The following is a 24,371-nucleotide window of genomic DNA, read 5'->3' as shown; positions in this document are numbered from 1 at the left end:
ATTATTTATTACAATAATTTTTTATTACACCTTTAAAAATAAGATGCCCAACATGAGTCCTCACTGAACAGTTTTGAGATCCAGATTCAAGGTCCTCAGACAGTCCCCAGAGAAAACCTGCAATCAAAATGCCAGTCACACTCCCAGGCACTGACAGATAGGATGGTCATGGAATATGCTTCTCACAATCTGGACTGCTCATGGCTGTCCAGCCAAAGCACGTTTACTTGTATCATCAGTTTAACAGAATTTCTTTCACTTCTGTGTGCTGAGCTCATCTAGCACACTGTGCCAGTCCTGCATCGAGGTAGTCTGCACATGTTAAGAATATCCGAGACCAAAATTTCCATCTGTTCACAACTAATCACCCGGCTTTGTCTTCCATACACAATAGCAAACACTGAGCCAGGGTTCTTTTGGAAAAACAGTGACTTTGATCATAATTTTGGACTGCATTCAAACAGTGAAGTATTTACAGAAAGCTTTGAAGATACAGGTTTGTAGAAGTGATTTACCTCTTTAAGGAATTACCATGAAAACTGTTCCAAATGAGTTATGCACAGCACATGATGATTTGGTGATTTACCACATGTGAGTTTGGCTGAAATGACTGAGACTGACGTGGTCAGTACACACAAACAAAACAGTGAAGAAGGCGCAGCAGCGCCTCTTCTTTCTCAGGAGACTGAAAAGATTCGGCATGAGCCCCCGCATCCTCAGGACCTTCTATCGCTGTGCCATTGAGAGCATCCTCACTGGATGCATCACCACCTGGTATGGCAACAGCACCGCCTACAACTGCAAAGCTCTCCAGCGAGTAGTGCGGTGCTCTGAACGGATAATTGGAGGTGAGCTTCCCTCCCTCCAAGACATCTACAGGAAGCGGTGCCTGAGGAAAGCGGGGAGGATCATCAAGGACTCCAGTCACCCCAGCCATAAACTGTTCAGACTGCTTCCATCAGGAAGGAGGTTCTGCAGCATCCGGTCCCGTACCAGCAGACTGAGAGACAGCTTCTTCCATCAGGCCATCAGACTGCTGAACACGTCATAGACACCTCAGCTTCACTACTGGAACTTCAACATTATGCACTCCATACTGTACAGTAACGCCACTGTTTTGCACATATTCAACTCTGTATATTTTATATATTTTATTATTATTATTATTATTATTATTTTATTTTATTTTTTTACTATTTAATTTGTAAAAATGTGTATACACACACACACACACACGTAGGAAAATATTTAGTATACACATCCAGAAATGCATACACTATTATATATTGTACATATATTTATTAGTTTCAGGTTGGCCATTCTTGTATTTTGCTCGTTTGTGTTGTTGTGTTTGCACATCTCTGTTGCTTGTGGGGCTCGCACACAAGAATTTCACTCGCATGTGCTGTGCCAGTGTGCCTGCACATGTGATGTGACAATAAAAAGTGAAAAAAAAAAAAAAAGACTGATTGAGTGAACAGTTAAATTACATCGCATCACATACACTTTCTATTCAGTTCAATGTTATTTATTTACATAGAACCAAACGACAACAACAGTTGCCCCAAATCCCTTTTTATTGTGAAGACTCGCAATATTAAAGAGAACACCAACAATCAGACAAACCCCTACAAGCAAGCACTTGGTGACAGTGGGAAGGAAAAACTCCCTTTTAATAGGAAGAACCCTCTGGCAGAACCAGGCTCAGGGAGGGGCGGCTATTTGCCGCAATCAGGTTATGGCTGAGGGGTGGAAGACAGGAAAAAAGACATGATGTGGAAGAGAGCCAGAGTTCAATAATAACTAATGATTAAATGCAAAGTGGTTTATACACACAGAGATTGAAGAGAGGTGAGTGAATAAAAAACAGTGCATCATGTTAAGGATTCAGGGTCACCTGATCCAGCCCTAACTGTAAGCTTTATCAAAAAGTTTTAAGCCTAATCGTAAGAGGGTGTTCCAATTCCACAGAGGGGCTTGAAGGATGAAGATTTAGAAAAGAAGGCTCTATGGGAGTAATATGTATTTATATATATATATAGATATATATTTTTTAAATACTCACAAATTATTCTTTTTCCTTGCAGAAATAAAAATATACAGAAGTTAGAGACGCTAATGCCATTTGCGGTTTGTCCTTGGCCCTGCTGCTTGCAATTTAAACCAACACTGTTTATATTGTCCAAATGCCTCCTCAAGCACTATTGATTGGGGCCATTTGAATTATGGTTATTTATGATGACTACCACGCAACGGCAAAATAATTAGTGTTGGAGGCTGAGAGGGAGACATTCTTTTATTCCATCGTTTTGGAGGAGAAACACAGGATATTAAATGGCTTCCATTTACATACAATTAAAGCAGCAACATCTTTCTACAACTGACACTCCATTTTACTCATTTACTCATCATTAGTTCATATAAAACAGTTGTGATTCAACAAATGCTGCTTGTTAGTTCCAAACAAGCACTCTTGTACACAGATGGTGATAAGATTTTATAGACAATCCGTCTTTGGAAAATTGGGTGACAAAGTCTGATAAAAATAAATAATTTGTTTATTCAAGTATCTTCAGTGAGCTGAAGACTTTTTTTTTCTAAACAACAAAGCACCAGTTTCTTGGTTTTGTTGTAATAGGTTCCCACTACAGGAAGGTAGTGATGGTGAGATGAAGCCTCATGATGAACTGAAGCTTTCCATCCAATTGGTCGACTCATGGTTCGAAGCATTGTGATGATTCATTTGCTCTACTGCGCCATCAAGTGGACAATTCAAGTGAAGCGGGCTCTTTGATTATAATGATGTGTAAACCTTATGTACATCTGGATAATGACACAAACTAGTGTTTGGTGCTTCACTTTTTAATAAACTAAAAGACAGAAATCAGATTATAGGATGTGTAGTGTTGTTTATTTATATTTTGGTGTTTATCATTTGTGATATTTATTACTGTGTGCATACTTTATTAGGAGAGACAAAATAAAATAAAAAAACATCTCTTCCTTGCTGGTTCCATCGAAGAAGAAATGCACAAGTAACTATGTAGCACGTACGTAATCCAATTCCACAACACGGTGTGATGGGGAATCAGCTGTTTTCCTGCCCATGTTATTTCGAATCTGGCGCGAACCGATGAACCAGTCCCTGAATCAGTCACGTGGTACGGACTGCCCGCGAGGCCTCGAACGTCACTGCATACGTAATCAAAGCAAGCCTCGATACGCGCTTCAGAAAAACGCCCCCGCGATTACCCGACGCACGATTCGAAGCTTCGACACACAGGACACATCACTACAGGAAGGTATCATACACTATATTGCTTCGTTTGTGCAGACAAACGAAGTATCCTCTCGTTTGTCTGCACATGCAAATAAACTTGAGTGACATCCAGACACTGATGTTGCTCTATTCGTGCCAATGGTATTCTGTCAGGTTAAGGTCAGGACTCTGCATAGGCCAGTCAAGTTCTTCCACCACAAACTAGCTCATCATTGTCTCTATTCTGCCTTGTGTTAGGTGCCTCCCACTGTGCCTTGTAAATTGTTGTTATTGGGCTCTGCACCTTGAACCAGAACAGGAAGTCTGCCATGTTAGTTGGGGTAAGCAAGTGCACATTTGGTGAAGGGTTCAGTAAATTAACTGCTGCAATCCTCATTCTTTTTCATAACTGTATTAATCACATTGCTATTTAATTCTTTTGTTGATATGTTTTAGTTTCACTCCGATTCAATGGTATATGGTGGTGTAGCTTAAAATAAAGCACCTGGAGCTTGGATGTAGTCTTATGCATGAAGTTTGGCTGGCTGCTGAATTGTGTACCTATGCATACATACACAAACACAAGGAGAGCAGCAAAGTCTCTCTTTGATTTTACATGGTCTACTAGTTCATGGCTGAGTTGCTTTTGTTCCTAACTACCTCCACTTTGTTATAATACCACTAACAGTTGACTGTGGAATATTTAACAGTGAGGATAATTCACAACTGGACTGGTGGCATTCTATCACAGTGCCACACTGGAATTCACTGAGCTCCTGATAGCAACCCATGTTTTCACAAATGTTTGTAGTAGTCTGCATGTCTATGATTTTATACACTTGTGGCCAGGGAAGTGATTGAAACACCTGAATTAAATTATCTGTTCATGACCTTTTGGCAATATAGTGTCGTACTTGGCTTCATGCAAATATAAAATGCTTGCATCCAGCAGCTTATAGTATCTACCTCTATCTATCCACCAGATCACCAGCAACCTATCAGGCACTTTATATTGTAAGGTAGACCCTACGATAATACATACAGAGAAAAACCCAACAATAATATGACCCTATGTGACCCAGCCATCTCTCACCAGTTGGGGTGAGCAGCCTGCGCCTATTGCAGCATAACTAACGGAGGATTCAGGGTCACCTGATCCAGTCTAAACTATATGCTTTAGCAAAAAGAAGTAGAGATAGTGTCTGTCTCCTGAATCCAAACTGGAAGCTGGTTCCACAGAAGAGGGGCCTGAAAACTGAAGGCTCTGCCTCCCATTCTACTTTTAAATACTCTAGGAACAACCTCCAGATTTCTGCTTGAAAAGTCAGATAAATCTGAGGTACTCTGCACTAAAAATCTTAGAAATATGGTAACAAGCCAGATACTAACTCTGTATGGCATTATCTTGGCCAGTAATTAACTTTTCAGATGGTAGCCTAATGATGATCTCAGAGCAGCAAAAAGAGAGCCATGGCAGCTTACCTAGATCACCTCCCATCAGACACCAGAGGTTTATCCACAAAGCACATGCACAAACAAACCAGAAAAAGCTGCTCGCCTGACTCTGAACCACCTCTGAAAACACTTACCCCATTCAGACTTCAGCTTCTCTGCAATCAAGTGCAATTAATTTTGCTTCCAAAGACAATAGCCAACTGCAAGCACAAGATGGCAGTAATCAAAAGTGCGCATATAAACAGGTATTAGAGAATCTTTATGACAGGATGCTTTTTAGATAAAAGTAGAGAAATGTTTTTACTTTAATATATTTTTGTTGATGATATTTTTACATTTCACTTCCATACAAGCACTGCTTGACTTGCTTGTCACGTTGGAATAGTGCTTGGACATAACAGCATATCATTTGGCTGCAGGGTGTTAGTGCTTTGTTAGCTAAACAGGCCAATGAGAAAGTTTGTATATGCTAGCACTGATTAAATGCTGTACCATGAACCACAGTTTTATGGTTTAAGGTGATTCTGTCTTTATCAGTTTTTTAATGGTTGTAATGTGGTGAAAATTTGTTAATGATAATGAATTATGTAAGGGTTATATTCATGCTATTTTAGGGTATATCAGTAGTAGATGCAGGTTTTTGTAGGTGAGCACTGTTGCTCATTTATCTTGAAACAGAAGTTCATGATATCTAATGGCAGTGTAAACACTTTTTCTACCTTTAAATCTTCCCAGAAACTGGAAAACATAGTTAGGACCCCTAGGATTAATTAATTTAAGCATGGCAAAGTCATACGGTCATGAGGAAAATTTTTGACAGTGGCATAAATTCTAAATTATACTTTAGGTTTTATTTAGATTGCTTTTACGTTTCTGTAGTAAAGAACAATTTCAAGCATTTTATTATTTTCAAAAACTTTATTGGCAAAATTTTTTTTTTTTTAATTTAGGCAGTGGTGCCGCTGCCAAAACGTTTGACCAGTATTTTGTGGTAGCCAATTCTAGAAACTATTGACTGCAATGGCTTGGAAAAGAAACAGTCAAAACACACTGTGGCAAACACACAGCAGTTTGTCCCAGATGCTTGTGTAATCACGTCTCATTATCTGAAATAATTTCAACAGAGCATTTCCATTGCACTGTTTGCAGTCTGAGCCACACTTTCTGCTCTCTCAGGCAGGACAGTTTTCCTGGTTTTAGCTTTTCGTAGACGTAGCTTTAGATGACTGATCGTTCAGATGTAGAATTATGTGTGTATCTGTTTCCTGTTGGTCAACATAGATATGAAGTTACAGATGTTTATTCTGAGCCATTTTTAAGATGTTCTGATCTCTTGAAAAACTGTTTTGGAAAAAAGTCTGATAACGTCCTTTCCACTTTAATAGTTACACTGTAGTAGTAGTAATTAATATTAGCTCATTCAGGGAAAGGTGAAAGGTGGCAGAGCAAATGTCCTTAATAGTCTATAACAACAGCATGAATACAGCACAGGATTAACTCCAGTTTCTTGGAGTCACCTCGTGAAGGTCGACATCTGACCCTTTCCAGATCAAGCAGTCACAAAGTAAGAAGGAAACCCTTCAAATGAAGTATGCCAGGCTCTGCAGCAGCAACAAATCATCTGGCTCTCTCATACTGCTGCCTGCAGTATTGACTTGACCAAGACAGAGAGTCAGTCATTTAAAGACAAACAAAACAAAGGAACACAATCTCAATTATTTACAAAGTGTTTTCCAACCCTCGGGTGCCCTGCATCTTCCCATTGTCTCCAGGCCTCTGATATAACATAAGAGCTTTAAGTACCCCAGGTTTTTGTTTTTCGTTTGAAACTTGTCTCCATCTCCCTGTGTGCATGTGTGTGTGAGGAGGAAAAGAGAGCGAGCGAAAGATAGAGACAAAGACATTAATGAGAGAGCCCTACAAACCCCTACAGCCCTGTCCATGGGTAATACTGCTGTTATGAAGGTCCGCTTCCCTAACCACTGCTGCCCGACCTACTGTATGACCCCAATCACCAAAACAATACTCCATTCTCTCCAGCTAAACACAGACTGCACAGATGACTATCTGGGAATACTGTCCACTAAATATTTTACTTTGTAGAATACTGGTGTTATGGCTGTTCCAATATTTACATAGTGGCCCACATCATGGCATAGCAACAGAGCACAATGTCAGGATACGCAAAAGGACGCGCATTTCATTCGTTTCCTTTTGCTCTGCTGTTGTTTTTTCAATTCAATTCAATTCAATTCAATTCTTTATTTATTTGTCACATGTAGTTATAGCTGGTACAACATACAGTAAAATGTTTTTTCTGGCTAAAAAAGTACTCCCCCCGACTGTGCAAACATGCTAAAAAGGATTTTACATAAGCTAAGAAAAAAAGGAAAAGAAACAAAAGTTAAAAGTAAAAAAATATATAAAAAAACAATGTAAAAGTCCATATGTTTGTGCTTATAAATATATATCCATGACGTGAAAGATATTGCACTGTAATGATTTGAATGAGAAGACTATAAAAATATACATATTTACATAGTACAGATGTATATAATAAGGTACGGATAAGGTTCAGAGAAGAAAGATAAAGTGCAAATTATGTACTGTGTGTGAGATTGTCCATCATGTTGTCCGGTTTGTGTTTTGGTTGAGGAGTCTCACAGTTTGTGGGTAAAAACTCCTCCTGAACCTTTCTGTTCTTGTTTTCAGGCTACAGAGGCGCTTCCCTGACCTCAGTGGCCTGAACAGTTTGTGGGCGGGATGGCTAGAATCCCTAATGATCCTGATGGCCCTGGATCTGCACCTTTCAGCATAGATGTCCTGCAGTGCTGGTAGAGATGTTCCCATAGTGCGTTCAGCTGTGCGCACAACCCTCTGCAGGGCTTTCTGTTGCTGTACTGTGCAGTTCCCGTACCACACCGTGATGTTGTTGCACAGGATGCTCTCAATGACACCAGTGTAGAATCTCCTCTGTATATTCTTGGAGATCTTAAACCTCTTTAGACGCCTCAGGTGATAGAGGCGCTGTCTGCCTTTACTAATGAGGAAGTCCGTGTGTGTACTCCAAGTGAGGTCCTCGTTGATATAAACACCGAGGTATTTGAAGTTGGAGACTCTCTCCACAGGGGTTCCATAGATCTGAATTGGGGTGTGAGTTTTCTCACCTCTCTGTTTTCTGAAGTCAATCACCATCTCCTTTGTTTTACTGATGTTCATGGAGAGGTGATTTGCCTCACACCACTTTGCTAGTCCATCCACCTCACTCTGGTAGGCCGTCTCGTCGTTCCCAGAGATGAGTCCCACCACCACTGTGTCGTCAGCAAACTTCACAATGGAATTAGTGGGGTATCTGGCCGTGCAGTCCGCGGTGTAGAGGGAGTAGAGAAGGGGGCTCAGTACACATCCCTGGGGGGCCCCTATGTTCAATGAGAGTGTATGGGAGTACACATCCCCTATTCTCACTGACTGTGGTCTCGTGGTCAGGAAGCTATAAATCCACCTGCACAAAGATGTACTGAATCCCAGATCTTGGAGCTTACCCGAGAGGGTGTGGGGCACTATGGTGTTGAATGCTGAGCTGTAATCTATAAACAGCATTCTCACATAGTTCCCACGTCCCTCATCTAGATGGCTCAGTGTGGTATGCAGGACCTGTGCTACAGCATCTCCGGTAGATCTGTTTGTCCGGTATGCAAACTGCAGTGAGTCGAAGTCGGGAGGAAGGAGGGAACTGATGAAGGGTTTCATGAGCCTCTCAAAACACTTCATCACTACAGATGTTAGGGCTACTGGGCGATAATCATTTAGGCTGGCTGGGCGGGTGTTCTTCGGGATCGGAACAATCACTGATGTTTTAAAGCAGGTGGGGACTACCTGCTGAGCCAGAGAGGCATTGAAGATGCTAGTGAAAACTGTGGTCAGCTGATCTGCACATACTCTTAGCACACGTCCCGGTATGCTATCTGGTCCCGCTGCCTTCCTGCAGTTTGTTGCCCTCAGAGCTCTCCTCACATCATGCTCAGAGAGTATCAATGGTGCTGGTTCAGCAGCGGGGGCAGGTGCGGAGCTCTGAATTGCTGCCACAGCAGGCACCTCGAAACGCGCAAAAAAGGCATTGAGGTCGTCAGCTAATTCTGGTTTCATACATCTCACAGTGCTGGGTTTATAATCTGTGATTTTTCGTAGCCCGTCCCATATATGTCGGGAGTCACCGTGTTGGAAATGCGACTCCACATTGTCCTTATAGCGCCTCTTAGCCGCTTTCACAGTCTTCCTTAAACCATAAGAAGCTGCTTTGTAGCTGGTCATATCACCCGATGTGAGCCCATTTTTATAGGCAGTGGTCCGTGCTTTGAGAGCTCTCCTGACAGTAGAGTCAACCCAAGGTTTTTGGTTGGGAAAAATCCGGATTGTAGCCGAGGGGATGATGGTATCCACTAGCATTCCAATGAAGCTAATCGCTGTGTCCGCGAACTCGTCAATGTTTACGGAAGTATCCTGGAATACATCCCAGTCTACGTCACCGAGTGCGTCCTGCAGCGTCGCCTCTGATTGGACAGTCCAGCGTCCAATCAGAGGGGAACAAAGCTCAGCTCTAAATATCAGCGACAGATTTCTTTTAATCTTTTCTTATTCCCAATAACTGAAGATGCCTCTTAAGATGTCTGCATTCAGCATCTGGCATAGATGTTGTAAATAGTGGATGATATTGATTCACATCTCTTGTTACCCTCTTGCATATCTGCTTGATGGCTTTCTTTTACATATCTTGAGTGGATCTGTGAAAGCTTTCCGTCTCTCAACATGCTCTCGCTCGCTTTGTTCTCAGTGGATATTGGGGCAATTTTGCTTGTGAAGCCTCATTGGCAGGAAGTAAATCCTTTAAGTAAAAAGTAGATAATGATATAGAAGTGGCTTCCTTCTTCTTATCTGAATTTAGAAAGATGGCTTAGTTTGCTTTTGTTACCACTCTAGTCAGTGCACTTTCTTTGCGACCTGCCAGAACTAAAGTGGGGCATCAAGCAGCTAATCATCCAGAAGACTGCATTTGTTTGTGCTTTAGGACTTTGTCATGAGACAGAGTCAACAAATGCTTGGATCTACTGTTGAGTGCATTCAAATCTTTGCTACCTCTTGATGAGGAGGAGGGGTAATTGGGGAAACAGAAGATTGTTATTTTTGCAGCAAACTAGGCCACAAATATTGGTTCACAATGAAAACATGAAACAGCGAGCTGAATGAAAAGTAGCACATTATACTGTCCTGGTTGCCTTTTCATAATGGAAACCACACTTGCATCACACGAGGTGAGCACCTCCAAATTAACCAATTAAAAACTATTTAAAAAGCACAGTCTTACCAAGGCACCTCACATCAGGAAGTGACCAGTCTGTTTAGTGCCTGTTGCTACAAGTCAGCCCTCGAGAGCTTGTATGAAGTCCACAGTTTGTTAGGCTTTTGCTTGCTCATATCTTACATTCTGAAGACTTTCCCTCACCATGATGAACTCCTGGGCAGCCTTCGAGCATCCATTATGCCTGTTTTGGAATAAGAGTATGACATCGGAGTGCTGGCATAAACTTGTTATCCAATATCCTGTCTTAGCAAGAGAGTTCTCCCCCAAGTAAATTCAAGGACCACAAAGTGGCCAGATTTAACTTTTCTTCCTTCTACTCTGAGAACTGTTGTAAACATCCTGATATAAAGACTGAGCATTTGACTATGGGGAAAAATTGACCACTGTTGTTGTAAATACATTATGAGCGCTTTAATTATGTTGCTTGTGGTTCTTTTGTTCATTGTGATTCCTTTGCTCATGTGGGGAGGCTGTGAGCCTGGCTGGATCTCTAGCATTTGCCAGTGACTACTGCAATACTTTGGATAATTTTACAGGACTGTAGCTAGTGCTATAGAAGAGGAGCGAGCATAAGGGGACAAGCATTTTTTAAGTGGCAAGTAATTTCAGTTCAATTTATTTATCAAGCTCCAAACCACCACAATAGTCACCTCAAGGTGCTTTATATTGTAAGTTGTAGACCCTTCAATAATACATCAAAAACCCAGACAATCAGACAACCCCCTCTGAACAAGCCCTTGGCAACTTTGGTAAGGAAAAACTCCCTTTTAACATGAAGAGATTTTAAGCAGAACCAGGCTCAGGGAGGGGCAGCCATCTGCTGAAGGAAGGGAGACAGGACAAAGATACGCTGTGGAAGGGAGCCAGAGATGAATAATAACTGATTAAATTCGGTGTGGGGTATAAACACATGGAGGATGAAGAAAGAACAATATTATGAGAAGTTCCCATCAGCCTAGGTCAGGGGTGGGCAATTCCAGGCCTCGAGGGCCGGTGTCCTGCAGGTTTTAGATCACACCTTGGGTCAACACACCTGAATCACATGATTAGTTCGTTACCAGGCCTCTGGAGAACTGCAGGGCATGTTGAGGAGCTAATTTAGTCATTTAAATCAGCTGTGTTGGCTTAAGGACACATCTAAAACCTGCAGGGACACCGGCCCTCGAGGCCTGGAGTTGCCCACCCCTGGCCTAGGTCTATTCCAGCATAACTGAGGGTTCAGGGTCATGCGATAAATCCCTGATTAGGAATTTTTTCAAAATGTAAAGTTTTAAGTCTGATTCTTAGGAGAGTTTTAAGTAGAGAGGGTGTTGTGGTTCCACAGAACTGGAGGCCAAGGTAAGGCCATCCAGAGTAAGTGTCTCATTGGAACCCATGTTTCTGAGATTAGGGCAGAATACAATCACTTCAGTTTTATTTGAATTTAGAAGCAGGAAATTAGAGGTCATTCAGGCTTTTAAGTCTTTAAGAATATTGATCTGTGAAACCAGCACCCTAATACAGGAAGTCTGAATCAACTCCTATGAGTTTTACCCAGTGCTTAGACGGAGCCGATGGGGACTCGCTCATGATTCTCTGGGTTGGTGACAGATTCCTGCAGCTACACACAGACACTAATCTGCCCAGGTCGAAGCTGGATCATGTCTACACACACAAAATCTAGAGATTAGAATAATTTTTATTACTCAAACTGCATTTCTTATTCAACATATTAATTAGATTTATATCTTTGATTAAGAATAAAGATGATTTACTATAAGCACATATGGATAAACTCTGTTATAGCACTCTGTATCATTTTAAATATAAAAGGCTGAATGTTAAATCTTCAGATTTAATGAGCAGTAAGCCTGGGGGACTTCAAGATTTCAAGATGACACAATAAATTGGTCCGTTTCATCTGGCTTCATTTAATTAACCTGGATATCATCTGCACAGCAATGAAAATGTATACCATGCCTTCAAATGATACTGACTAATGGAAACATGTATAATGTAAGTAGAATTGGTTCAGGCACAGAACCCTGTGGAACGCCATAATTAATCTCTACTTTTAAGATTCCCTTTTGTCAAAGCTTATAATTGGGATTGGGTCAGGTGACCCTGAACCCTTCCTTAGTTACGCGAGGGAGTTTTCTTCCTGTTAAAATGGACTTTTTCCTTCCCATTTTTGCCAAGTGCTTGCTCATAGGAGTAGTGTTACTGATATGGTGACATTACATGTAAAACACCTTGAGGTGACTGATTTTCTGAAGTGGTGCTATATAAATAAAACTGAACTGAATCGAATTTTAGCTGCTAAATGTTTCATTGTGTTTTCCACCTGGTTGTACAGTTTAATGCCCGGTAAGCAGCACATAGTGAGAATGATCTCACACAACAAACTTAACATACCATGTTAATATTTACATTTTCAGCCACTATCAAAACCTTCCACTTTGGGATTGCTGTGACTGACAGATGTGAGAGACAATCTGATAGAGAAGTTTGCATTTTGTGGCCAATCTGTGCATCTCTCTCAAACTCTTGTTTTCAAGGCCATAGCTCATCCAGACTGTTGCTGCTGTGGGATTCCCAACAAAATGAGCCTTCGTGATGCAAACACCATTGAGAATAATGCACACTGACAGAATGTGAATGTACCAGATTATAAAGGAAATTACTCATTACGGACATTTGCTGTGGATAGCTTTAGAGCTTATGCACCACACTGGTGTTGTATTGCAGCAGTTTATTACATCTGTGTCTGTTTGATGTAGACCTGCAAAGATGGCAGTGAATTACACTTTTAGGTCAAATTTGGAACATTGAATTTGGATTTAAAGATGCCTGCTGTCTCATACTCAGAGGAAAACAGCAGAAGTTAATTCTCATGAAGCAGCTGGGGATAAACCCAGAGAATTTCTAGCTTTGCCTCCGAGGAAGGCAGAGCAGCACAGTACTGTATGGGGCTTTTGTTTTCAATTTTTGTCAAACCGCAGCTCTGACTCAGTGTAAGGATAGGCCTTTGAACTCAGCAGTTTCTGCTTTGCAGATGAGACCCTGTAAAGCTGAGTGGGAAGAAAGGCCAAGAAGAAATGAGGATGATATTGGTATCACTGTGGTCATGTTAAAACCTCACATGATGTTTGTTGGGAAATTCAACAACCCATACATTGACCACAATAATGTCTTAGGTTGTCTTAGACTGTTGGTCATGGCCTTTGATCGCATAACCTTGAAGAGATGCAGCAATTCATCTATAATGCGCCAACTTTACTGGCAATTTCCACAAGACGCACAAACGGAATGAGTCATGTAAATCCACACCTGTTTCTTGAGCTGAAATTGAAAAGTGGCTTGTCTGCCAAAAAAATGGTTTGAAATGGTTGACAGGTGTGATCTTTGGCTGCGGTGTCTTCCTCCCACAGGAAGCTGAAAATTAAAATGTAGAGAATGAAATGCTGACATTTTTTGAACACGTGGAGCTTTTTCCTTTTTCTCGGGTTTTACTGAAGTATTTTATCACAGAGTTGGTTCCAAAACTGGTGTTATTATCAGTTATCCATCAATGCATGCTAGTCTGACTTACTGAACTAAACGTCTGTCTGGCATAGGCATACTAGGATGAGAGGGGGGTTGTTTTAGTAGAATATAGCCCAACTTTTCCCATAAAAAATGTATTTAAAAAGTTGCCCAGACTTGACAAACTACTCCCAGTAAAACGCTGCTGATGTTCCCAATATCGTCTGTGGTAGGGCTTAAGAGAAGTCTGCAGGCAGGGGCTAGTTTCCTCTTGCATGTTCTGGCTATAAAGGTACTTTTAGTGGAAAACATAAATGTCATACATGATGAACAATTAAGAAGATTCTAGGCTTTGCTAAACATTCAGGGCTTAATGTGATTCTGAAATCACTATATTGTATTGGATTAAGCACTTCAGTGGTGCCTGGTCAGTGAAGGCCACTGTTCATTTAAGCTACTTAAACATTCTAGGCAGTAAATCAAATATTTATTATAGCGTTATTAAGAGAAATGTACTGTGCACTTGGTAAGCATGGCAGCTTTTATTAAATATTTATTCTATTATTCACATTCTTTATATTGCCCCACATTCACCTTTAACTCTGGACTCTAGATCTGCGCATCAGAAAGAAAGTAGACTGATCTTACGGGAGAGAAGTGCAAGTGTAACAAAAGAGAGAAATTTCAATGTTTAACCTTGAAAAACTAAGATTGTCAATAATAAACATAATGGTTCCATATATTGGTATAAATGCACAATATGTGGTAATATTATGTGAAATATTAGAGTTTCATCAAAGCAACTAGCATGTTGCCTTTATGCAGAGCGTAGTGTTAGCGGGCGGTGCATGGAACGGGGTTACGGCATCAATAGATTCATCTGCCTCTTTCTGAAATGAAGGCAAAGATCGCCAGTAACCAGTAACTAGTTTACTTAATGACAGGATTTAGCACCTTTCACTACTTTGTTTTTGTTTTACAATCGCACAACTTTCCCATTTTAGTTTATCAAACAGGTAGCTGAAAAATGTTCAGTAGCCTGATTCAACACCAGCTGCTGAGTATCAAAGGGTGCAAACAGTGGTGTTTGGTTGATAAACAAACAGGAGCATTTAGCAGCTGAAACACCATACATAGTTCTCTGAGGTTGGTGGAGACCAACATGGAGCTTCAAACTGAGTAAATATTAGGACTTATAATTGGACAGAAACACAGCCATAAATTCCTAAATTCAACTAGTGATACTTTTAGAAGATGAGGTTATGTTTATGTTTTATGTACAGGTAACAAGTTTTTTCTAAATCGTTCAGTTGCAACTATTAAGAAACCCGAGCATTTGAGCTGGATTTGTGTGAAGTTCTTCTTTACGACAATCAACAATGATTAAAGACGCGATGAGAAAGTGAGTTCTGCTGATTTGAATGTTATTTGGTTTGCTACTACCCTTTCACATAATATAAATTAATGCACCTTTAAGCCATATCCAGTGCATGCACTTACAGTATGTACAATATTTTTAGAATTAAAAAAATATATACTGAAAATAAGTTAGACTACTTATGTTGATGTGATTTCTTTTAGTGGCAAAATACAAATAGTGTTTGGTGTCAAGGCTCTGGGCTCATCACTTGCAGGAAAAAAGCACTATGCTGCTAAAAAAAAAAATAGATATTTGCAAAATTCTGCCTAAATATGTATTTTACCTGGTTAATGTGTGTGGCTGGACGTGGTCTGCAGTGCCGCTGCAGGGGAGTCGGACGCACCTGAGCGGGCAATCACGCCTCGCTGCCTTAAAGTCTCTGCTGTTGTGTTGATATGTGTCGGACTCGGGCTGTGAGCTGAAAAGCTACAGCCGGCTGTATGCGTACAGCAACCCTGTGTGAAAAGTGGTCAATAAAGAGATGTTCAAAAGCATGTTCATGGAAACATCGTCGGGTCTGTCGTGGTATGTTTACAATGGGACTTCTGCTCCTGAACCTCTGCGCACAGCGTCTGCAAATCGGGGCTGTACGAAGTGACTTTACGCAGGACTGTAAGCTGTCATCTGTGAGGCGTGACCGGTGTTTGTTTTTAACATCATTCACGGTGGAGCTGCTGACATAATGTGGATCCGAAGATCCATAACTGCCCTACCTGGGGTTGAAAGTCTCGATAAATGCACGGCGTTTCGGCGGGTACACCGGCTTCCGGGAGTGTGACGCTTATTTTGAGCGATGAAAAATAATAAAATATAATCTTAGTTTTATATTTCAATATCACAATAATCTTCCAATTTAGAACTACAAGTTAAAAAAAGAACTAAACACAAATAAAATACACTTCAGCTAAATACTTCCAATTTATTTTCCCAAACCACCCGCAGGTTGCCGACCCCTGTCCTAGACCATCCAAACTCCTGACACATTATAAGCAGCAGACACTCATGACATCACGCGATCACTGGTTGTTGTCATTTGTTTTCAGGTGGTGCAGATGGGTTCACTTGTGTCTCAGTGGGTGGGTGGTAAGGTCTGTGTTTGGCCAGACAAAGTAATGATGGGTGAGCTGTGTGAGCCTGGGCTAATCTGTCCAGACAAACCCCATGGGATGTCCTTAGGTGGACGGATGTCTCTTATTTTCAGTCCATCTGCTACATGACCAGCTGGTTTGATAGGCAAGGCAGCACTGCCATCTCAGCAGCTGCTCTGACTATTTCAACAAAAGGTACTGACAGAAGTGTGGTTTCAAGCTATAAATATATGTGCTTACCTTCTAATTAGAAGGCTACTCTTAACTGTTAAGTTCCATCTGACCCTGCATCTGAAAATCATATTTGGCTTTTGGCAGGAACTCTTGGAACATATTTTTGATAACAGTGAGACATTATGCTGCTTTCCACTTGCCCCAATGAATGTCTGTATACAAACTCAGGTTTGGATAATGTTTTTTGCATGTCTATACGCTGTATATCATACATAATCCAGAAATATTACATGAAAAAATATTCTTAAAATTCTTAAATGAGGCAGGGAACATCTATCCATCAGTCCATCATCCATCTTCTTCCTCACATCCAACCTCCTTCAGCTTATCCAAGGAAACACATAGAGATTCCCAGGCCTGCTGAAAGATATAATCTGGCCCACTGTTATGAGCCCTTTAGTCCCTGTACAACTGCTGTGAAGTGTTGTTCTGAATTACTGTCGCCAATCCTTTTAACAGTGTGGACAGAATTTCTAGGCATAGCCATGCAGTGGGAAGGCCTCCACCTTTGTGGCCTCAGGATTTCATCTCTACATTTTGCGGATGATGTAATTCAGCGGTCCCCAACATTTTTTGCGCCACGGACCGGCCTTTAAGGTGTCGCGGATAAATACAACAAAATAAAACTAGTACCGGTACCGAAAAAAAGAAGATTTATTCATAACACACGTGAAAAGACCCAGGAAAACCGAGTTAACGATAAAAACGATAACAAAATAACGCTGAAAACCGATAAAAACCCTGAAAACCATATGTAACAGGTATTACAATTAAACAACATGAGATATGCATTAAATTATTGTCTCGACGACTTTGGACCAGTATCAGAAAGTTCTAGGTAAGACTATGGAGCCTTGAAAGGATCAGCAGAGAAGGAACCACACAATGATAGAATAGATGTGATTTGAGTAGAAACTGTATTGAAAGTTGTAAAGTTTACAAACCCTGCCTGTCTAAAGCCGGCTTCCTACAGTGCACAAACGCACATTAAAGGGCCCAAAAATAAAATCAAAACAACATCCTCTTTAAGGAAATTCTCCAAAGAGTTTCAATTAAAGAGCTTCCGCTCCCGTTGCTCAGTCCACTTCTCTTTAGAAAGAGAAATTAGAGTTCCTTGTGTGTGTGTGTTTCTGTCCATTGGTTCGAACACTACCCGGGTAGATTTTTAAAGTGTTAGTCTTATCTGTATCAAGGAAGGTAGTAATAGTCCTGAGGTTCGCTGAAGATGGATCCCACGGCTGGCCACACCGCACTCGGGTCCGTCGACAGTCACTCTCTCGGGATTGGCTCGCCACTGAACCCACAGGGTTCAGATCTCAAATGATCCAGTCCTGGTCAAAAACCAATCGGAGCTCGTGGTGAGATAGCTCGTCCAGCTGACGCAGCTTCCCACGGCCGTATTTCACAGATCTCAGATCCAGGATCTTTCAGCTAATTTGGCGGTTGCCTCGTGAGTAGCGGTTGCCTCGTGAGTAATGGCTTCCACAACAGGAAATGTTGACTAACAGAAAGTCATCTCAAGGCATACTCGCCTCCTAGCGGCGGGGAGGGAAAATTACACCTCCAACCTTATGCAGCAGCACAACCCACAAATCTGATGTGGGTTACACTCTCCCCTCCTGAACTCTTGCACGTCCCTGTGCATGACAAGGTTCACACAAATGTTTCTTGGGGGGAAAGGCAAGGGAAGAAGCAGGTGCTTCACCTTCATTTACCATGTCATTCCACACATCGGTCAACCCTTGGAAGAAAGACTTCACCACGGTGACAATTGGTTTCCCCAATTCAGTGTAGTCGAGCCTCATTGGTGGTTGACGATCCCGCTCAGACCTCCTGACATGGATATCAGCGTTAACCCGTTCCTCTACTTCATCACTCTCCTCTTGTCCTTCAGTTCCAGGATCATTCATCACATCCTCCAACCTGTCCGGGAGGACTGGGATCTCTTTAGGTTGGTCCTCACTTAAATTCTTGGCCTCGTTAAACAACTCATCTTCTCCTGAACTGCTATCCAGCGGCATCCTTTGTCCCTCAGATTCAGTGGATGCACTATCATCCATCTTTGCTTCTCCCACAGATTCATGGAGTTCAGGTGCTGGTACGTCCGCAGCAGGAGGTGAGGTCTGACCATCATCTGGAGTCTGCTCATCGCCACATTGATCTGTTTCATGGTAAATTGATGTGGCATCAGGCATAACATTGGCACCTTCCGGAACATCCGTTGACTCAGCGGAGATTGATGTCAGGTTATTCTTGGCGTGACTGGAACCTAGGTCTCTTGGGGCATTTTGCCTTGCAGCACCCCCAGTCGTCTCAGAGACTGGCTGTGTTTCAAACCAGGCAATGGGAACAATGTCCTCCTCGTCTGAAGACTGGTCAAGCTCCGTTGTCCTGTTGGGAGTATTCTGACGTGTCCTAGGCTTTCTAGCTCGTTTGGGCTGAGCACGCTCCTCCGTTGGTGCGGCAAGAAATCCGCATGGGAGTAAGAGGTCACGATGCAGCGTGCGCTTGGGACCCTCGCCGTTCTCTGGTCTAACTGTATAGACTGGGAGGTCTCCAGCTTTCTTTACTACCACATGGACTGTGGACTCCCACTTATCAGCGAGCTTGTGCTTTCCTCGGATACGCACGTTTCTGACGAGTGCTCTGTCGCCAACGCCTAAAGCAGAAGGACTCACTCGCTTATCAAACCGAATCTTATTCCTCTCAGCTACCTTGGCAGCAGTTCTTGTGGCAACTTTGTAGCTCTGCTCAAGGCGAGATTTAAGGTCTTGTACGTATTGGGAATGTGACTTGTGTCGCTGTTCTTTCACTGGTAACCCAAATGCGAGGTCGACAGGCAACCTTGGCTGGCGTCCAAACATTAGTTCATATGGTGTGAACCCAGTCACCTCACTTCTGGTACAGTTGTACGCGTGGACCAACGGCTTTACAAAGTCCTTCCAGTGAGATTTTTCTTGACTTCCCAGAGTGCCAAGCATGTCTAATAGAGTGCGGTTGAAGCGTTCCACTGGGTTGCCCCTCGGGTGGTATGGTGTTGTTCGCGTTTTGCGGATGCCCGCAATCTGACAGAGTTCCTTGATCAACCGCGACTCAAAAGCAGGACCTTGGTCACTGTGCAGCTTCTCTGGGAATCCATAATGGATGATGAAATTGTCCCACAACCACTTTGCAACTGTTCGAGCCTTTTGATTTTGTGTCGGTCCAGCTACAGCATACTTGGTGAAGTGATCAGTGATCACGAGGATGTCCTTTGTGTTGCTTCTGTCTGGTTCAACAGACAAAAAGTCCATACATACTAATTCGAGTGGTCGCGTCGTTGTTATATTCACCAGAGGTGCAGCTCTCTCGGGTAGAGCTTTCCTGCACACACACCTGGTACACGTCCTTATTTTCTTCTCAATGTCCAAAGCCATTCTTGGCCAGTAGAATCTAGCTCTGACTAGATCCACTGTGCGTTCCTTTCCCGTGTGACCCATGTCGTCGTGCAGACTGGTCAATACCACGTCCCGAAGTTCCTCAGGCAAGACTAACTGATGTTGGGGGTGTCCCTCTTCTAGGCGTGTTCTATAGAGGATGCCATTTCGGAGCTCAAACTTGTTCAATTCTCTCAACAAGAGAGGCAGATCTGGAAGCTCGGTTCTTAGACTAGATGGTGGTTTCACTCCGTGCTCAATCTGGGAAATGACATGCTTAATGCACTGATCAGCTCGTTGCTTGTCTCTGAGGTCCTCTTCTGAAAGGTTTGGGATGATGGGTAGTCCTCCAAGCCCGTCCTCATGACCAAAACTGTCAGGCACCGCATCTGCAGAAATGGCCAGGCTTTCAACCAGGGAGATACTACCATCGCAGTCCATTGCATTGTCGGTGCAATAGATAAGTTGTCTCTCACAAATGGCTTGAACGACCTCTGGATTAACCACTTCAATGTCTCCTGGGTCAGATAGGTGATGTTGAGTGAAACGACGTATCCTGTCCCACTCTTTCTGAGATGGTAGGTCATCACGCAGATTGCCGTGAGGGCGTCTCGACAATGCGTCAGCATCTCCATTTTGTTTCCCAGGGCGGTACTGGAGCTTAAAAGAGAAGGTGGAGAGTGCAGCCAGCCACCTATAGCTGGTTGCATCGAGCTTGGCAGAAGTAAGTATATAAGTGAGAGGATTGCTGTCAGTGACCACCGTAAACTGATTGCCATACAGATAGTCACTGAACTTCTCTGTCACAGACCACTTCAATGCCAGGAACTCAAGCTTGTGAGCCGGGTAGCGGGATTCACTACGTGATAACCCTCTGCTAGCGTAGGCAACAACACGCAGCTGCCCCTCCTGCTCCTGATACAAGGCCGCTCCGAGGCCGGTGGAGCTTGCATCCGTGTGTAGGATGTAGGGCAACGTGGGATCTGCAAAGGCTAGAACTGGGGATGTTGTCAGTTTGTCTATAATCATTTCGAAGGCCTGCTGGCAAGCGGGTGTCCAACGGTCCAGAAATGGTTCTTTTGGGTGGTAGTACTGCCCACTCTTGTCTTTTGACTTGGGATGCTTCTGAACAGGTGGGTACCCCGATGTCAGGTCATTCAGAGGCTTTACTATGCTTGAATAGCCTTTGATGAACTTCCTATAGTACCCGCAGAATCCCAAGAAGGCTCTCAGCTCTTTTAGGCGGTGAGGAACTGGCCAGGTCCTTAATGCTGCTATCTTCTCTGGGTCTGTTTCCACTCCCCGCTCCGACACCACATGTCCCAGATAACGAACCGAAGACTGGAAGAACTTGCATTTTTCTGGAGACAGCTTCAGCCCGTACTCCTTCAACCGGTTGAGAACCTTGATGAGTCTGGCTTCGTGTTCTTCTAAAGTCTTTGAAAAGACTATCAGGTCATCCAGAAAAACTACAACCTCCTTCAGGTTCATGTCGCCCATGCACTTTTCCATCAGCCTCTGGAAGGTACTTGGGGCGTTCGTCACTCCTTGAGGCATGCGATTAAACTCCCAAAAACCAAGCGGGCAGACAAAGGCAGTCTTGGGCTTATCAGCTTCATCAACCTCAATCTGGTAATAACCAGACTTGAGGTCGAGAACACTGAACCATCTGGAACCAGAGAGTGCTGTGAAAGTGTCGTCCATCCTTGGGAGTGCGTACGCATCCTTCACTGTCTGCAGGTTCAACTTCCTGTAATCAATACAGAGGCGAACTTGACCATTTTTCTTCCTGACCACAACAATAGGAGATGAAAATGGAGACTCGCTCTCACGAATCACTCCAGCATCAAGAAGTTCTTGAAGATGTTTTCTGACGGCTTCCACATCGTTTGGGTGGATTGGCCGGGCCCTGTGCTTGAATGGTGTTTGGTCAGACAGCTTGATGTGATGCTTTACTTTATCTGTCCTCCCAAAGTCAATATCATTCATGGCAAAGACTTCAGGCATGCCATTTAGCTTTTCCACAATTCTGTCTCTCCACTCTGGAGAAATGTGAGATTCCCCAAAGTCAAAGACCAGCTTAGGTTGATCAGGGGACTTGGATCCAGGTAGCTTGGTTGGCTCCTGACCCTCCGTCGCACTCTGTTTGTGCGGTAGAATAGCCTGGATTGCATTGAGCTCAGCAATCACGCTCTTGGCCGGAATAGTGATGTCGTGCTCAGACGCATTAGAAATCACAACTGGTAGCCTGCATGGGGATCTGGTCGGTATGTTAAGGAGGCAGGTCTTTACTAGAAGTCCTCCAGGCAGAGATGATGTAGGGTACTCCACAATGGCACACTTCTCCGATTGGAGTCCCTTGACTGCTACAGTTCCCTCCAAAACAACAGTTTCTCCAGCCGGAACAACCTTCTTGTCTTTCCCATGCATCCTCACCACTCCAATGTTACTGTCATGACATTGTTCATGTCGCAGTTGTAATACTTTCAGCACAGTCTTGTAGCCATCTGCTGAAGTGTGGTGGATCACTGGACCTTTCTCTTTGTGCATGTTATATGCCACATCAAGGGTGTTAGTACCAATCAGTACATGAAAGCCAGATGTTCCACTGTCTGGGACCACTAAGGCCAAGGTTGGGACATCACACTCCTTCCCCAGGAATTGTTCTGGGAAGGTGATGGTGATTTTAATGTAGCCCAAATAAGGCACGGGTAACCCATTGGCACCTTCAACTTCCAATAGATCATACAGTGGCTCTATCTGTGTTTTGAACAGATGTTGATCAAAGAAGGACTTGGTAACCGTAGTCACTTGTGAACCTGTGTCCATCAGACAGTTAAACTGTTTATCTTGGATCATCACTTGGCATGTACTCTTTGTACCTATCAGTTTTGGGGAAACCTTCGAAAGGTGTTTCCTTACATTACACTGGTTCAAAGCAGCACTTAATTTAGGTGTAGCGTCTTTATTAACAGGGCGCTGGTGAGCTGCTACAGCCTCAGTTTGCCCTACAACTGAGGCTACATCTAAAAATTTTCATTGGGAGTTAGATGGTCGGTTGCATCCCAAAGACGCTGCTTTTCTCTTAGCTGACTTCTTTTTTCATCAACGAGAGTGGGGTTTGGTTCGTTAGTGCAAGTTGAGGAAATGTGGCCATCCTGACCACACTTGAAACAATACCAAGCCTTTGGCCTTGCATTCTGTTTTGGGTTGGAGGGCTTCCAGCTTGGTGCTCTAGGGTTAAGTTTAGGTGGTAGTGGTTGGCTGGATGTGTGCTCAGCGCTCCCCTTGGGTTTCGAGGTCTTTTGGGGTTTCTTTGACATCAATGCGGTAAGCTGGCTCTGAAGAGATGCGACCTGCTGTTTGAGTTCCGCCAACGTGTTGGACTCGGGTGGGATCACTACTTGCTGGCTGCAGGCACATGTGCTTTGCGAGCTAGTAATGGCCCGCTGTCGATTTGAGCCGAGGTGCTTCTTCATGCGTGTGACTTTGGCTGCATGTCTATCCTCTTCAGTACGGATCTGTAACAGGAGCTCTGCAAACGCTGGAGGGTGACTTTTCTTTTCTTCTAGGTTGAGGTCAGAGAGCAAGATGTTGTCCCAACAACCGCGGCAGAATTGTTTGAGAATATATTTGTCTGCTTCTTCAGCAGCAATTCCTCCCCTCTTAACAGCAAGGTTTAGAACAGCCTGGAGGCGGCAGAGGTAAGACGAAGCCTTTTCACCAGGATCCTGAAGAGTGTTCATAAACTGGGCGAAAAGTTCTTCGCCATCTTCAACAGTCCCAAAGGCTGCATCCAGCAGTTGAAGGTAAGTTTCAGGGGTAGCTTCAGGACTTAGCCTTTTAACAATATCTGCTGCAGGGGAGAGCAAGCTTTCAACCATTTTCCGAGACTTCTGAAGATTGGACAGAGTGGGATCTTTCCTGAGAAGCTCAGCATGTGATCGCCATGTGTCGTAGTCGGTCTCATTACTGGGTCTTGGGGTTTTTCCTGAAAATGGGTGAAGCTTGATGGGAAAATGTGGATATGTGTTACAGTCACTTTTCCTTACAATGTGTTCAACGATGACCTTTTGAACTTCAGGTGGATGGAGGTCACTCTCCCTGATGGGTAGATTTTGCCTCAGGATGGTGGGTGGCTTTGGTTTGGGGCAATCTTGACCGGAATCTGTTAAGGAGGGACTTCTGAACATCCGGTGCTCTGAGGTTTCAACTGTTTCAAGAGATGTGTCGAACGGTTTGGCTACAGATGCCTCATCAATGCTGTCAGTTCCAATTGCCTCACTGATCTCTGATATCATGTCTCTCAGCACTTCTTCGTAGTCTTTCCCACTTAATTTTGCCAATTTCTTTATCTCATTGAGGTAGGTTTTGGTAACATTGCAGCCAACCTTCGTAGTGTAAATGCTAGCCAAAGCTTGAACGAGATACCTGACACTTGGGTTCTCTTTGAGTTCATGTGTGTAAGGCAAAAGAGAAGATAAGGCTTCAATGGCGGTACCATCTTGATATTCAATAATCAGGTTTTTATAAAACTCTGATTCAGCATCAGTTACTGAAACAAGCCTAAAAGAACCAAATTTCTTCAGAAAGTCTATAATCTCCTCATCTTCTGGCGATTCAAGCAACCCACTTA

General features: G+C 43.1%; 1 protein-coding gene across 3 annotated transcripts in view; it reads left to right on the top strand.

Moving 5' to 3' along the window:
- The window catches only part of fbln2 (fibulin 2), an 83,697-nt gene that overhangs the window by 18,889 nt on the left and 40,437 nt on the right, over positions 1-24,371 (top strand). The gene's annotated exons all lie outside the window — the stretch shown is intronic.

Source organism: Rhamphochromis longiceps, linkage group LG5, assembly GCF_057381845.1.
Source record: "Rhamphochromis longiceps isolate RC_006_pf linkage group LG5, R_longiceps_female_GT1.1, whole genome shotgun sequence".
Taxonomy (NCBI): domain Eukaryota; kingdom Metazoa; phylum Chordata; class Actinopteri; order Cichliformes; family Cichlidae; genus Rhamphochromis; species Rhamphochromis longiceps.
Note: the sequence above shows the minus strand (reverse complement) of the source record. Positions and strands in the feature narration are given on the sequence as shown.